General features: G+C 38.5%; 1 pseudogene; it reads left to right on the top strand.

Annotated features, from left to right (window-relative positions):
• The first annotated feature begins 2,356 nt into the window (after positions 1 to 2,356).
• Positions 2,357 to 12,642, top strand: LOC117832964 (annotated as a pseudogene).
• Positions 12,643 to 13,906: the final 1,264 nt, after the last annotated feature.

The raw sequence follows: 13,906 nt of genomic DNA, 5'->3' as shown, positions 1-13,906 counted from the left end.
GAAGACATTTTTTTTTTTTTAGTCGTTAATCATGTCCTTTTCGTTTCTCTAAAGCCAATTTCAAATGAAGCTGTAAAAAGTTAAACACCAGTACTGTTGAAATAGCATAAAGTCAATATGGTGGCCTGAATAAACCGTTACTATCAAAGGTCATTAATGCAAATGTAGAAGAAAATGGCAATTTATCACACCAGTAGCTCTCACTTTGAAATAACTTAGGAATATTATATATATATATATATATAATATATTATAACACTTTAGTTGAAAGTGACAACAGGAGATGGGATGGGTAAGTCAAACAGTCGCTACATGTTTACTTGCAGTATGCATTTGTAAAACTTGATTCATTTTGGAGAGGGTGCAAGGAAAAGATATGCACTGCAAGGATAAGAAAACCATGCCCTGCTGTTTTTCACTCAAATTTTTTGCGTTCAAGAACAGAAATCTTGCTTTATTCATAAAAATAAGCATTTTCATGAGCTGCTTTGATGAAATATCCTTAAAGTTTCTGGATGTTTTTCAAAGGTAATTTCTTTCTTTTTTCGCTTGATTATTTTCTTATGACTTTAATTGGTGAGAGAAATTCAATATTTGCTCGTGTGCTCTTTGATCCAATGGTATTTCTGGTACGGTCTCCTCATGTTTGGTTGCCATTGTGTGTTAACGGACATTAAAAAACTTTGTTCATTTAAATGTCCAACAATTCCTTTAAACTCTGCTTACATTATGTGTTCTTATGTTGCCTAATACACAGCCCTGCTACATATGTGTTAAAGACTATTGTTTTGCAGTTTGTGCTGAATCAAAACAATCAAGTTTTACAACCAAGCTGATGTCAAATATGATGCGGAGATATATTTAAGATTTCAAAGCAGGTGTTATGGAGATTTTTTGGTCTTAAAAGTCCCATTAAAGTGGTTATTGTATTCAGACCATCTAAGGTTTTTTGAACAAAAAATGTCAGGGAGAACTAACTTTGTTTTGTATACAAATCTTATCCAAGTAGCTGAAGTTGTCAAATGCTTTGTAAACAGCAGCAGCACCTATACAGAATGTTCTGTCATCACTCTGAAATAAGGGAAAAAAAGAGAATAAGGATTTAATGATTACTGTATTTTTATAATGGGCTGTGTGTTTTGACACTGATGCCTGCACCAAACTTCACAAGAGGCTTTCTTTTCTTACAGCAATATAAGCAATAAAGATATCAGTGTTTTAATTGAGTCTTTTCTCATTTGTCTCATCACTATCATCTCTCTCTCTCTCTCTCTCTCTCTCTCTCCTCTCTCTCCGCTCTCTCGTCTCGCTCCCCTCTCGCTCTCTCTCTCTCTCTCTCATCTCCTCTCTCTCTCTCTTATTCTCCTCTATCCCTCTTTCCAACCCCAACTCAGTCGAGCCAGATGGCTGTCAAACATGAGTCTGGTTCTGCTCAAGGTTTCTGCCTGTTAAAAGGAAGTTTTCCTTGCCGCTGTATTTATTTTAATTATTTGGAACACTAGATTATACCAAAGACATCAAAACTATGAAAGAACATATATGGAATTATTTAATTAACAAAAAAGTGTTAAACAAAGAATATATTTTATATTTAGATTCTGTAAAGTAGACCCCTTTTTCCTTCATGACAGCTTTGCGCACTCTTGGTATTCTCTCAGTCTGCTTCATGAAGTGGTCTCCTGGAATGGTTTCTAATTAACATGAGCCTTGTCAAGAGTTCATTTGTAGAATGACTTGCCTTCTTAATGTGTTTGAGACCATCACTTGTGTTGTTCAGAGGTAGGGTTAGTACCATAGACTATATAAAATAGCACACAATGGATGGCCCTATTTGACTACTATTGTAATCCAGATTATGGCAAAACCAGATTATTTCATAGTTTTGATGTCTTCAGTATTAATCTACATGTTGAAAATAATTAAAATAGATAAAAGCCATTGAATGAGAAGATGTGTCCAAACTTTTGACTGGTAGTGTACATTGGAATCTACATTTCATACATTTGAGGGGCTGCCAGAGTGCACTTTATTGTGTTTTATACATTTTAGGGGCATACAGAGGGCACTTTTCTTTTGTATTGACATAGGTTGGTCATCCATCCTGAGGGCACTTTTTCATGCATTTTCCTCTGAAAGGGCACCAGAGAAGGCATTTTCATATACTAAAGTGGAATCCAAGAGGGCACATTAGCGCAGTTTATTGGGAGGTGAGGGGCGTACGTCCTCCCCGACCCCCCTTAGAACACCACTATGCCCCGATGCTGTTCTTTCTCAAAAAAAGGCGAAAGCGTTGAATGTGTTCGGCCGAACCGTACACATTATGGTGATAGTTACAGTTTACTATCTGTACTGTTATGACAGTGGACAGAGTAACACATGCTGTTATCAGAAGGAGGAAACGTATGTAATACATGATATGACCCGGTTACACGCACATGCACTCACACGTACACACGTACACACACGCACACGCACACGCCTCCTTGTTTACCAGCTTCCCACTGTGCAAGTTGAGCGATTCCTGGAATCCCATTCGCTGGATGTGCCCACCCCGTTCTCCCATTGGCTGGGATCGCCTTAAGTAAGAGAGCTATGTGCACAGCTGCTTATTGCCATCATCTCCGCGAAAACATATCTGTAGCATCACTTTATCAGTAGCCCTTTTTACCTCCGTACTTTTATATTAGATTTCCAATAGGCCTATGTACATTTGATTTTAAGGATGACCAGTAAATGAAGTTTGTTCGGGGTCTCTGGTGAAGACTGCAGCGCTGGCCAACGTGCCAAAACACATTGATCATTTCTCCAAGTTCTCCCCTTCTCCTCTCTCAATGAAGCAGTTCTTGGACTTTGGTGAGTGTGACAAAGTTATGGTCACTATTGTTCAGCTCTCTGTGTTTATCCTGTAAAATGTTGCATTGTTGTCTGACATCTGAGAACCGAAATCTGTATTTGTACTGTGTACACTTTTTCCTTAATATAGCATACTCAGTGTTTTGCCTAATTGTTGTGGACGATTAAAAATGTTCAAATGCAAGACTTTTTTTTTACAGGGACAGACACTGAGGTGTATGGAAGAGGATCAGGGCGACTGAAAAAAAAATAGGGTGCATTTATTATAAAAAAAAAGTCAGAATTCTGACTTGAATCAATATTCTGGCTGTAATCTCAGATTGCTGACAATTTTTCTCAGAAATCTGACTTTTTTCTGGGAAATCTGAGATTAAAAGTCATTATTCTGACATTTATCTCAGAAAATAAATATTGCACATTAATTATTCTTTATTTTCAGTGTCCCTAATCCTCTTCCATACAAGCGTTATATCTAAATCCCTTAAGTGAAATTGCATTGTAGTTTTCCCAGATGTGCACTTTGAGTTGTGCTGTAGTTGATGGTTCAAATTCCAGAAGGGTGTGGAGACAAAGCAAAATAAATCCTGCTGTAAATGGTTCCCTGACAAGTCTCTTTGGCTTCACAATCTGACCTCAACACTGTAGGAAGGCAAGCTATAAGTCTTCTTACACAGTGTCATCCTCAGACAGCCCTCCATAAAACCTTGTGGACTGTAATGTGTTCATGGTGATGGTGCTGACAATTTCTGCTGCCCTTGTCAGTGGTTTTATGGTGACAACCATGACAGTGACAGCAAAGGATGATAAATGATTTTAGAAATTGTATGGGTTGGAGAGTTTTCCCACTTAAATTATATATGAAGGGCAACATTGCTGTTGTACACGTAAGTTATATCATAAGCTTCCTTTAACAAGTTTACCAATACACCTCTTTTGTGTTGTTAGGGTTTTTTCTGTACCCAAAGGCATAATGCTTTTGGGTTCTCTTACCTTATCTTATCTTACATAAGTAAGCAAGACCCTCCCATTCTTGTTATTGGTATCTCAGGGACGCATGCAGGGAATAGCTCCAAATCTGGAGCAAACTTCCACCTGGTCCCCAGGATGAATTGATTACAAATTGGTAGTCAAAGGTCAAAAGCCACTGTGACCTCATGTCAGTCCCATTCTGGTAAACAAAATGTGTTAGTAACACCAGGAGAGATTTTTATTACATTACATCATTTCAGAAAAATTTGTATAGATTAATAAATCAGGGATTATATATATATTTTTTACCTAATCTTATGAATGTTGAATCCCCAGGGCTTAAAGAGAGATTTTATTACAGCCGGTTTGACATATTTTGTTTTACTTGTTTGAGAGAATCACGCCATCAGCAATTAATAAGTGAACAATTTCCTGAACTCTGCTTCACATACTGATTAATCTGCCACTATGAGAGGAACAAACTGACATAAAATGCTCTGCAGAAAAATGGAAAGAGACATGTTTTTTTGTCTATTCAAATAATTGCAATGTCACCTGTGTAATGTAGTACTTTAGCCGTGTCACTGTGATTTTTGCGATTGTTGCCATCATTTTTGTTGTTGTTGTTGTTAAATTATTCCCAATATAAAGATGTATCCCCCCCTCAAAGAAACAGTTTAACTGTCTCACTGATGGATATGAATCTCATTCTTTCTATTCTCCAGGTTCAACCAATGCCTGTGAACGCACATCGTTTGCCTTTCTTCGCCAGGAGCTTCCTGTGCGATTGTCAAACATCATGAAGGAGATCAACCTGCTGCCAGACCGGCTGCGGACCACTCCTTCTGTCCAGCTGGTCCAGAGTTGGTGAGACATCAAGATATACTGCTGTATATTCACTGAGTGATGGTTGATAGAATAAATGATTGGTTACTGGCTGCTTTACTGACTTCGACAAACTACCTTACTTAGAATATCCCTGCTTGAGTTGTTGATGAACATGTTAGTAAATAAATGTTATGCACTGCAGTGCCTTGGCATTAAGAGTTTGTGCCACTTTCAAGCCATGAGACTTACATCATTTCTCACAGCTCTCTCACTTGAGTACAGACCGTCCTATGCTCTTTCAGAGCAACTCTTTCAAAATTCCCCACAGGCTTCCTTTTTTTCTCAGAGCAGAACCGTATGCTTTAGGTTGTATATTCTTCATGTGATTGGCATGAATAGCTGTGTAAAACTGCACTGTTGGCCCAGATATTATCAGAGATTACATTACAGAGTGTATGTGTGTGTGTGTGTTTGGGGTTGAGAGGGTGGTGGTGAACTTTGTTTCCAGTTACTTCTCTCACCCCCGCCTTCTTCTTCCTTTTTCCTCGCTGCCTGCTTGTTGTTGCAGTTGAAGAGGACAGCTCGTTCAGAGCGACTGCTTTGCTACAGTGTTACAGAGCGATGATAAACACAGTCATAGCGTAATTTCTGAGAACATAGTAACTCTATAGAAGGTGTTGACAGATCAAGCTAAGCTAATTAGATGACACATTTTAACAGAGTGAGGACTCAAGATTATAAAAGGCAGATCATTTTATGTAATATTTTGGGACAAACTGTGGAATTCTTTCATTTTGCAAGGCCACATACAACATTCACACGAAAAAGCAGAAAAAATGATAATAGTTAAAAGTTGCTCCTTTAATTGTCCATGTTTTTAACTTAATTTAGAATTGCTTCTACTTTTTCTGTCCTGGACATTGAGATCTATTGAGATCTGTTTTCTAAACACTTGACAGAGTGCTGTGATGTATCAAGGAACTTCCTAGGAATTGCTAACATGAAATGGCCTGTTATTACGCTAATAAGGACACATGACAGGATGAGCTTCATTCAAATTTTAACTTAAATTTGAAAATAAAGTTTTTGAGTGTTAATAAAGGCACACATGATGGTGGAGACGCTGCAGTGTGACTTTCATAGCCCCTTACTTCATAGAAGATACTGGATACAGGGGTGGCTGTAGCTCAGTGGTAGGGATGGCCGTCTCTTTATCAAAAGGTCAGATCCCAGGAGTGTCCTTGGGCTAAACACTTGGATGTGGATGGGATCAGTTAATACTGATAAACACTTTACATAGCAGTCCCTGCCATCAGTGTTTGAATATGTGAATGTGACATTTAATGTAAACAAGCTTTGAGTGATCAGAAGACGAGTGAAAGCACTGTATAAAACACAGTCCATACAGTAGAATCTGTAGCAGCGTGTGTGTTTAGCAATGATAAGCCGACCACAGATGTTGGGTCTTCGTTAATAATTTAACATAGAGTACGGTCTAGATCTGCTATTATTGTAAAAGCGCCTTGAGATAACTTCTGTTGTGATTTGGCCCTATACAAATAAAGATTGATTGATTGATTGATTGATAAAATAGAGTCAAGCCTCTTCACACATTACTGTAACCCCATTATTAGTTAATAAGATACAGAAAACCTGGACTTACTGCTTATTTGTTCATGATCTGCTGGGAGGAGGGTCAACTCAGGGAACCAGAGTTATTTTCTTAAGATTGAGTCATCACACACCCATGGAAACTTGTGATGGGTGGCTGTGTTTACATTACTCACACTGTTCTCTCTCATGTCTTTCTCCCTTTGTTTTTCATCCTTGTTCACCCTGTGGAATGTACCCATAATACTGCAAGGTTGCTGCAGGGTTTGATTGGTGTATACATGTTGATCTGTCATGTTCAAGCTCAGCAGGCATGCTGAGTAGTCAGTGACACTTCTGTGTCTGCGTCCTCTCAGGTACATCCAGAGCCTGATGGAGATCCTAGAGTTTCTGGACAAGAACCCTGATGACCAGGAAGTCCTTGAAACGTGAGTGGGATGTTGGTTTAAAAAAGAAGAGCAGAGCAGGACAGGTTAGACTTAAATGTTTCTTTTTTCCACTTCTCTAACCTTACATTCTCACCTCACTACCCCAGGTTTGTGGATGTCTTGGAGTTGATCAGAGACCGGCACAATGAGGTGGTCCCCACCATGGCACAGGGAGTCATTGAGTACAAAGATGCCTTTGGTCAGCAGGATGCTGTCACTCACCATAACATCCAGTACTTCCTGGACCGCTTTTATACAAGCCGCATCTCCATCCGCATGCTCATCAACCAGCACAGTGAGCAGCTACACACATGCACAAACAAATGGCAAAACTTGAGCTGATTTGGACACTAAAACTGCCAGCATGATACATCAGAAATCAATGATCAGCCAGTCAGATCACGTTCTTAATAAACTTCAAACAATCAATCAATTGATCTTTATTTGTATAGTGCCAATCACAACAAACATTTTCTCAAGTTGTTTTACAAACAGAGCAGGACCAGACCAGACTCTATGTTAAATTATTAACAAAGACCCAACATCAAGACAGGATAAGATCCAGTCCCCCTCTCACTGACAGGATTCGATCTTATCACATCTTAATCCACTATAAGCATTACACCTCGCAGTATTTAGCTAGTTACAGCGGTGAGGGAAACGTCCTTTTAACAGGCAGAAACCTCGAGCAGAACCAGACTCATGTTAGACAGCCACCTACTTTGAACAAGCTGGGGTTGGAAAGAGGAATAGAGGAGAATAAGAGAAAGAGAGAGTGATGAGAGGTGATTGTAGTAGGAGGATTAATGAACAGTTTTTTCTTTCTCTGATTTCTTGTAGCCCTTGTCTTCTATGGCAACACAAACCCGGCTCATCCAAACTCTATTGGCTGTATCGACTCCATGTGTGATGTGACAGAGGTTGCAAGAGGTAAGAAGAAGTTATTTAAATTAATAGAAAAGAAGAATTTAGGATATTGTTTAGCTGGGTCAGCATAATCTAGCAGTGTGATAGTCAGGCATTCTCTTCTTCTCTGCTCCAACTGTCAACAGGATCAGCAGAACTTACTGCACCAGCAAATCTTTTATCATTTCAAGAACCTACTTCACTTTACCACATTGTGTTTCATTTGTAGAGGTAGAAAGGAACTCATGCCATCAGGTCGAAAACTGGGACAGAGCTGGCAGGCAGTTCATCCGGTCTGTCCCAGTTTCAGTCTTTAAACAGACGAGTCCATGCTGGCTGTGATCCAATTCACTTGCTGTTAAATGTGAAAATGACCTTGTATTTATCAAATCAGTTCATCTTTATGTCTCTTTTACTGTTTATTTAATCTCTATAGATGCTTATGAGTGTGCCAAACTGCTGTGTGAGCAGTACTACCTGGGAGCACCAGAGCTGGAGCTTAGGGAGATGAATGGTGAGACCCTAAAAGCACCATGACAGAAAGACACACTCAAAAATGATTTAAGGAGTTGTTTGGATTCTATGAATTAGGGTGTTTTAGGCACTTATTAATAACGTCATTGTATTGCTTATACCAAATTATGGTTAGTGTTGCCCCTGTTGCACAAAGCATGCACTGTGGACTTGGTGTGCAGTGAAACATATTTAAGTAGTTCCTGGGTTTCAAGCCTTGACTGTTGTTTTGTTTTCTCCTTCTAGCCAACAATGTCAGAGAGCCAATCCACATCTCATATATTCCATCTCATCTGTACCACATGCTCTTTGAACTCTTCAAGGTAATAAAACATTTTGCTGCTGCAAACAAAAACATACAATAGGATAAAAGCTATTCAGAGTTTCATTACTTAGTTTTTTATTTTGTTCCCAACCAACTGGTAAACTCAATTGTTTCCTCTCTGTAGAACGCAATGAGAGCAACCATTGAGAACCATGAGGCAAGCAGGACCCTCCCGCCCATCAAACTCAGGGTCTCTCTTGGTAAAGAGGACCTGTCAATTACGGTAAGAAGCTCATCTGTCAAATATAAAAACAACAGTTATAAAATTGACAAATCAATCAATCAATCAATCAATCAATCAATCAATCAATCAATCAATCAATCAATCAATCAATCAATCAATCAATCAATCAATAGATCAGTCAGTCAATCAATCAATTAATCAATATTTGTATAGCCCCAAATCACAATAACCGTTATCTCAAGATGCTTTTACAAACGTAGCAGGTCTGGACCCTACTCTATGTTGAATTATTAACAAAGACCCAACATCAAGACAGGATACGATCCAGTCCCCTCTTACTGACAGGACTCGATCTTATCTGATCTTAATCCACCATAAGCATTGCACCTCGCAGTATTTAGCTAGTTACAGCGGCAACGAAAAACTTCTTTTTAACCTCAAGCAGAACCAGACTCATGTTTGACAGCCATCTGGTTCGACCAAGTTTGGGTTGGAAAGAGGGGTAGAGGAGAATAAGAGAGAGAGCAAGATAGTATCAACAAATGTATTTGAATGACTTGGACTGTTTGACATTTTTACTTAATGACAAGTCTGTGAAGGTTCTCAGTCATCCAGGCCATTCTATTTTAAAGCTTGATCCGAAAAGGCAAGTGGACTTGGACTGGTCGTAAGTAGGGCCAATATGTCAGGGACTAGGATAACAACCCTACTTACGATCCTTTGTGACTACATGAACACAACCACGACTGTTAGAGGCTTATATTTTCTAACTCTTCCCCAGTCTGGTCAGAACTGAAGAAGCCTTTCTGATGAGAGGTGAAACATCTTCAAGAATCAAATCAAGTCCAGTTGCCTTTTCGGATCAGACTTTGACCTGAATGACAAGCTGCTACAATCATACAGTTTAACCGGAAAAGAAACCTAAGATGAAAAAAAAAGGGATGGGGAATGGTTTGTAATGAAAGGGCCATTTACGAGACAAGAAAAGAACCAGAAGCCCTTAGCACACATTATTAGAGCTTTAACTAAGCAGTCTACAATGTCAAAAGTTGAACAACAAAGGTTTTGTCTAAATGCTGCAAATTCCTAACCAAGAATAGAAACAAAGTTGGCGCCACCTAAAACTTCATTACTTCAGCCCTCCACCTCCCTGCAATAACCCTCCTTGTTCAGTTCAATACTGAAATACGTAACACATACAGTATGTATAAATCGAGACAGCAACAAGGTGATAATGTAAGGACTGCTTAACAGCTATCAAAGTGAAATAAAGGGTAGACCCAATGCTCTCCTTTAATAACCACTGATGTGACGCGTTGTGACCCTTTTGCCATTTTGCCCTTTTGCCCTCTGAATCATCAAGAGATCATTATCCACCCACTTAGTTTATCTACAGCAACAATATTTGATCCTGGCACACCCAGCAATAGGATTAGCTTATTGCACTTAGTCAAAAATCAATGCAAAAATATAAAGAAATATAATGTGGTTATCAAGTGTGGGGATACATACATACTTTCATACTTACATACATACATACATACATACATACATACATACATACATACATACATACATACATACATACATACATACATACATACATACATACATACATACATACATACATACATACACACACACATATTACAGGAAATTGTGTTGATATTATAAGCTCGCTTTTTGATTAACTTGAAACTGGTGACTCCAAATAAAGAGCTCCACCAATCCCTTGCTGCAAACCAACAAAATACTGCTTTAAATTCTGCTACTTCCTCCAATTTCTCCCATCTTTGGTTAAATGATTAATGTTAGGAATGTTTCAACACCAAGAAAGTAGCCGCTATATATGATTTAGTTTGAGAAGTCTAAGCTTTGACCAGCAAAATTCAATTTGACTGTCAAGATCTGTGTTCGGGGACATCCCAGGCTGCTGAGCTCTCCACATCAGATAACCCTCTTCATAATCTCTGCTTCTTTCCAGATGAGTGACAGAGGAGGAGGCGTTCCCTTCAGGAAGATTGAGCGTCTGTTCAGCTACATGTACTCGACAGCTCCCAGACCCACCTTTGGAGAAAGACACAGAGCTCCATTGGTGAGCAACTCGCATACAGACACACGTTATAACACAGTGTTAAAACTTGGGGTGAGCTAACATGCGCGTCTGTGTTTGTGTGTGTGCAGGCAGGGTTTGGCTATGGTCTGCCCATCTCTCGCCTCTACGCTCGCTACTTCCAGGGTGACTTACAGCTCTACTCGATGGAAGGTTACGGCACTGATGCTGTCCTGCACCTGAAGGTAACATGCACACACATAGCTTAATTTAAATAGGCCTGCTAGATTCTAGATTACCTTGAAGCCAAAAATCCAATAACCCTATCAGCAGTATAATCAGCTCACTATGGAGGTATTCAAGTTTATTCTCCTTGTCTTTCCCCAGGCATTGTCCACAGACTCAGTGGAGAGATTGCCAGTTTTTAACAAGACAGCTTTGCGTCACTATAAGCTGAGCCTGGAGGCAGATGATTGGTGCATTCCCTCCAGGGAGCCATTGAACCTTGCTATCTACCGTGCTGCTAAGTGACCCAGTCAGGACCAGCAAGACTTCTCACTTATAGCACTTTCAACTCGCAAAATGTCATTTAAACAAAGGGAATTACATGAACAGAACATGGAAAAACTATGACACACACAGCTCTTGCTCTTAGCTTTGATTCAGAAGCTGCTATTGGTATCTCAAGTGCATCATTTCAGTGGAACCAATGAAATGTTATTCATTCTGACCAAGTACCTTTGGTGTCTATAGCTAAACACACTGCCAGAACTTCACATTTCTTTCTATACTCACAAAAGTTGATAAATAGTGATAGTTTGGGATGGACAAGGACTTTATAGCTCTTTAAACTAGCATTTCAGGTTAGTTCATGTGAACTCTCAGTAGCATACACATCTTGGGAGAGTTTTAAAAATCTGGTTTGCCTTTTAAACACAACCAAATAACAGCCTGAAGGTAGACAAAGCTTAAGTGACCAAAGAGATTAAATTGGTCCTGACTGTCCCGGTGCTTCCTTGTATCTTCTCCAGCTTTCTTTACATTTATGCTTATGATAGAGGAAGAGAAGAATGAGATGGACAAACTGAGTCAGGACAACAACATCCAGAAAGGGAGAGAGATAACCTGTAAGTGTTTTTAAGTGATTTTAGAGCTGATTAATCAAAGAAAAGTATCTAACTTGAGACTTTTTTTCTTATTCTTGGAACAATAGCTGCTGTGTTTTCCAGCTTGGATATTTCTTATTACGATAATTACAACCTTACCTCAAACTAAAACAAATTCCACAGTAATGTAAGCTAATCAGTTTAGCTTCTAGGAAACATCTTTTAGAACTTTTTATGTTAGGTTTAAGTTGCAAGATGCGAGCAGGAGAACATCCTCAGAACAAAAAGTGCCTTTTCTATGTTAACAAAGACTTTTTTTTTGTTCTTTTGCTACCAACACAACCTTCCCTTTTTTCTTTGTGTGCTTTGCCTTATCAGTAAGAGGGAATATTACTTGTGTTGCATTTATTTTGTTTTACTTGAACATGACACTAAGTGAATTCTCCCTCCCTGTTTTATGGCCTTGTTGATTAAAGTTGCAGAACAAATAAATGCTCAGCTGCTTAGTTACTGATAGTGAACAAGGATTAAGAATCTTTTATTTAGAGTTTGGAAGGACTGTAACAATGTCCAAGAGTTATGTAAACTTGTCGTCTGTTGACAGGAAACAGGTTATTCATTAATTATCTTTGCTTAATGTTTGGACGCTCTGAAATCAGCTTTTTGTTCAGGACCTTGTATTGGTACAAGCTGCAATGTGTGTATTGACTGCTATGTTATACGGTTTATTGTGATTCACTGTGTGCTTTCACGAACCCAGACTCTTTAATTTGAAGGGGCCTGTATTCTGTTGTATATTTGAAGTAAATGGAGGTCTTCTATTTTTATAAAGAAATGTTTGAAAATAAATGCAGAAAGGAGTTTAACTTTTGTGTTTCCTTTTTTTATTGATCATACATTTCTGTGTACATAAGAACACATTTTTTAATGCCCTTGTTAGTCTTACCATGAAAAAGTACAGAAGGAAGCAATATACCTGAACCAAGGCCAAACAGACACTGGGTTATATAACGCCATCATGGAAAGACGTGAACGACCTGGATTGACTCACAACTGTAACAGGTCAATGTGGGGACTTTGCCCACCATGCAGGGTGCGTTTGTTGGGTCAGTTATCAGGCATCCTGTCTGTGTCTGTTAATGAAAACAACTCAGAAAAAATGGGCTAAACAGCACTTTTGATACAATCAACAACGTGTTAAACAGATAATTATTAATACTAATAAATTGCTAATTTGGCAACAATAGTGAAGGCTTAGTAAACTGGAGTTTAAGTGGTTTTGGACTTTACTCTTCAAACAGTTTCTAGTCAAAACCTCTCTGATGGGTTGGACTGTTTGCTAACATTTATTTAATTTGGGCCTGTTTCTTGTGTTTTTATTTATTTTACCATCTGAACTTATCAAACCCAGACATTTTGGAAAAACAGAGGGCCTCTCTGTTGAGTTTATATTAATAATTACCTAACTGACATTTTTCAGAGACCATTCATGTGAATAAAAAAAAAAATACAAGTATCTTCTTTAATTTAGGTTATTTTTTAGATCTTTTCAAGGAGTAGCAGTTTTCAAAAGTTTGAAATTTGCCATTGTATATATATTTTTTTCAGGAAGTATTACTCTACACTTTTTGAACAAAAGACAAATGTATAGTAAAATCAACAACCGTGCTAAATAATCAAGGGGATTGAAGGAATCCACCAGAAGTTGACAAGTTGTTTCTTTACGTAAGAGTGTAAAATAATGTAATGGGAGCAGGCAGTGATCAAAGTTATATTTTATATTTATATTTTTAACTGCTGATTCATCAAAGAGGTTAAGGTACAGTTGATGTAAGAAAGAAAGAGAGCAAATCATGTTCTTGCACCAAGTTTCAGATGTGAGAGGAATGGTCTGTGGCCCAGTGTCAGAGCAGGTTGTCCTCAATCTGAAATATGGGATTTGATCACCTGTGTACAACTGTTTGGCAGTATGGTAAGGTGGTTTGAGTGGTTGGAAGACTATAAATATATATTCTTCAATATAAAAGCAGTCTATTATACATTCATTGCTGGAACAATGGAGTGAAAGCAGGTTGTAACATCAGCAGAGTCAAGAAAGTTGCAAAGGTTACACATAGGGGAAAACCAAAA

Source organism: Notolabrus celidotus, chromosome 20 (genome assembly GCF_009762535.1).
Source record: "Notolabrus celidotus isolate fNotCel1 chromosome 20, fNotCel1.pri, whole genome shotgun sequence".
NCBI classification, from domain to species: Eukaryota; Metazoa; Chordata; class Actinopteri; order Labriformes; family Labridae; genus Notolabrus; species Notolabrus celidotus.
Note: the sequence above shows the minus strand (reverse complement) of the source record. Positions and strands in the feature narration are given on the sequence as shown.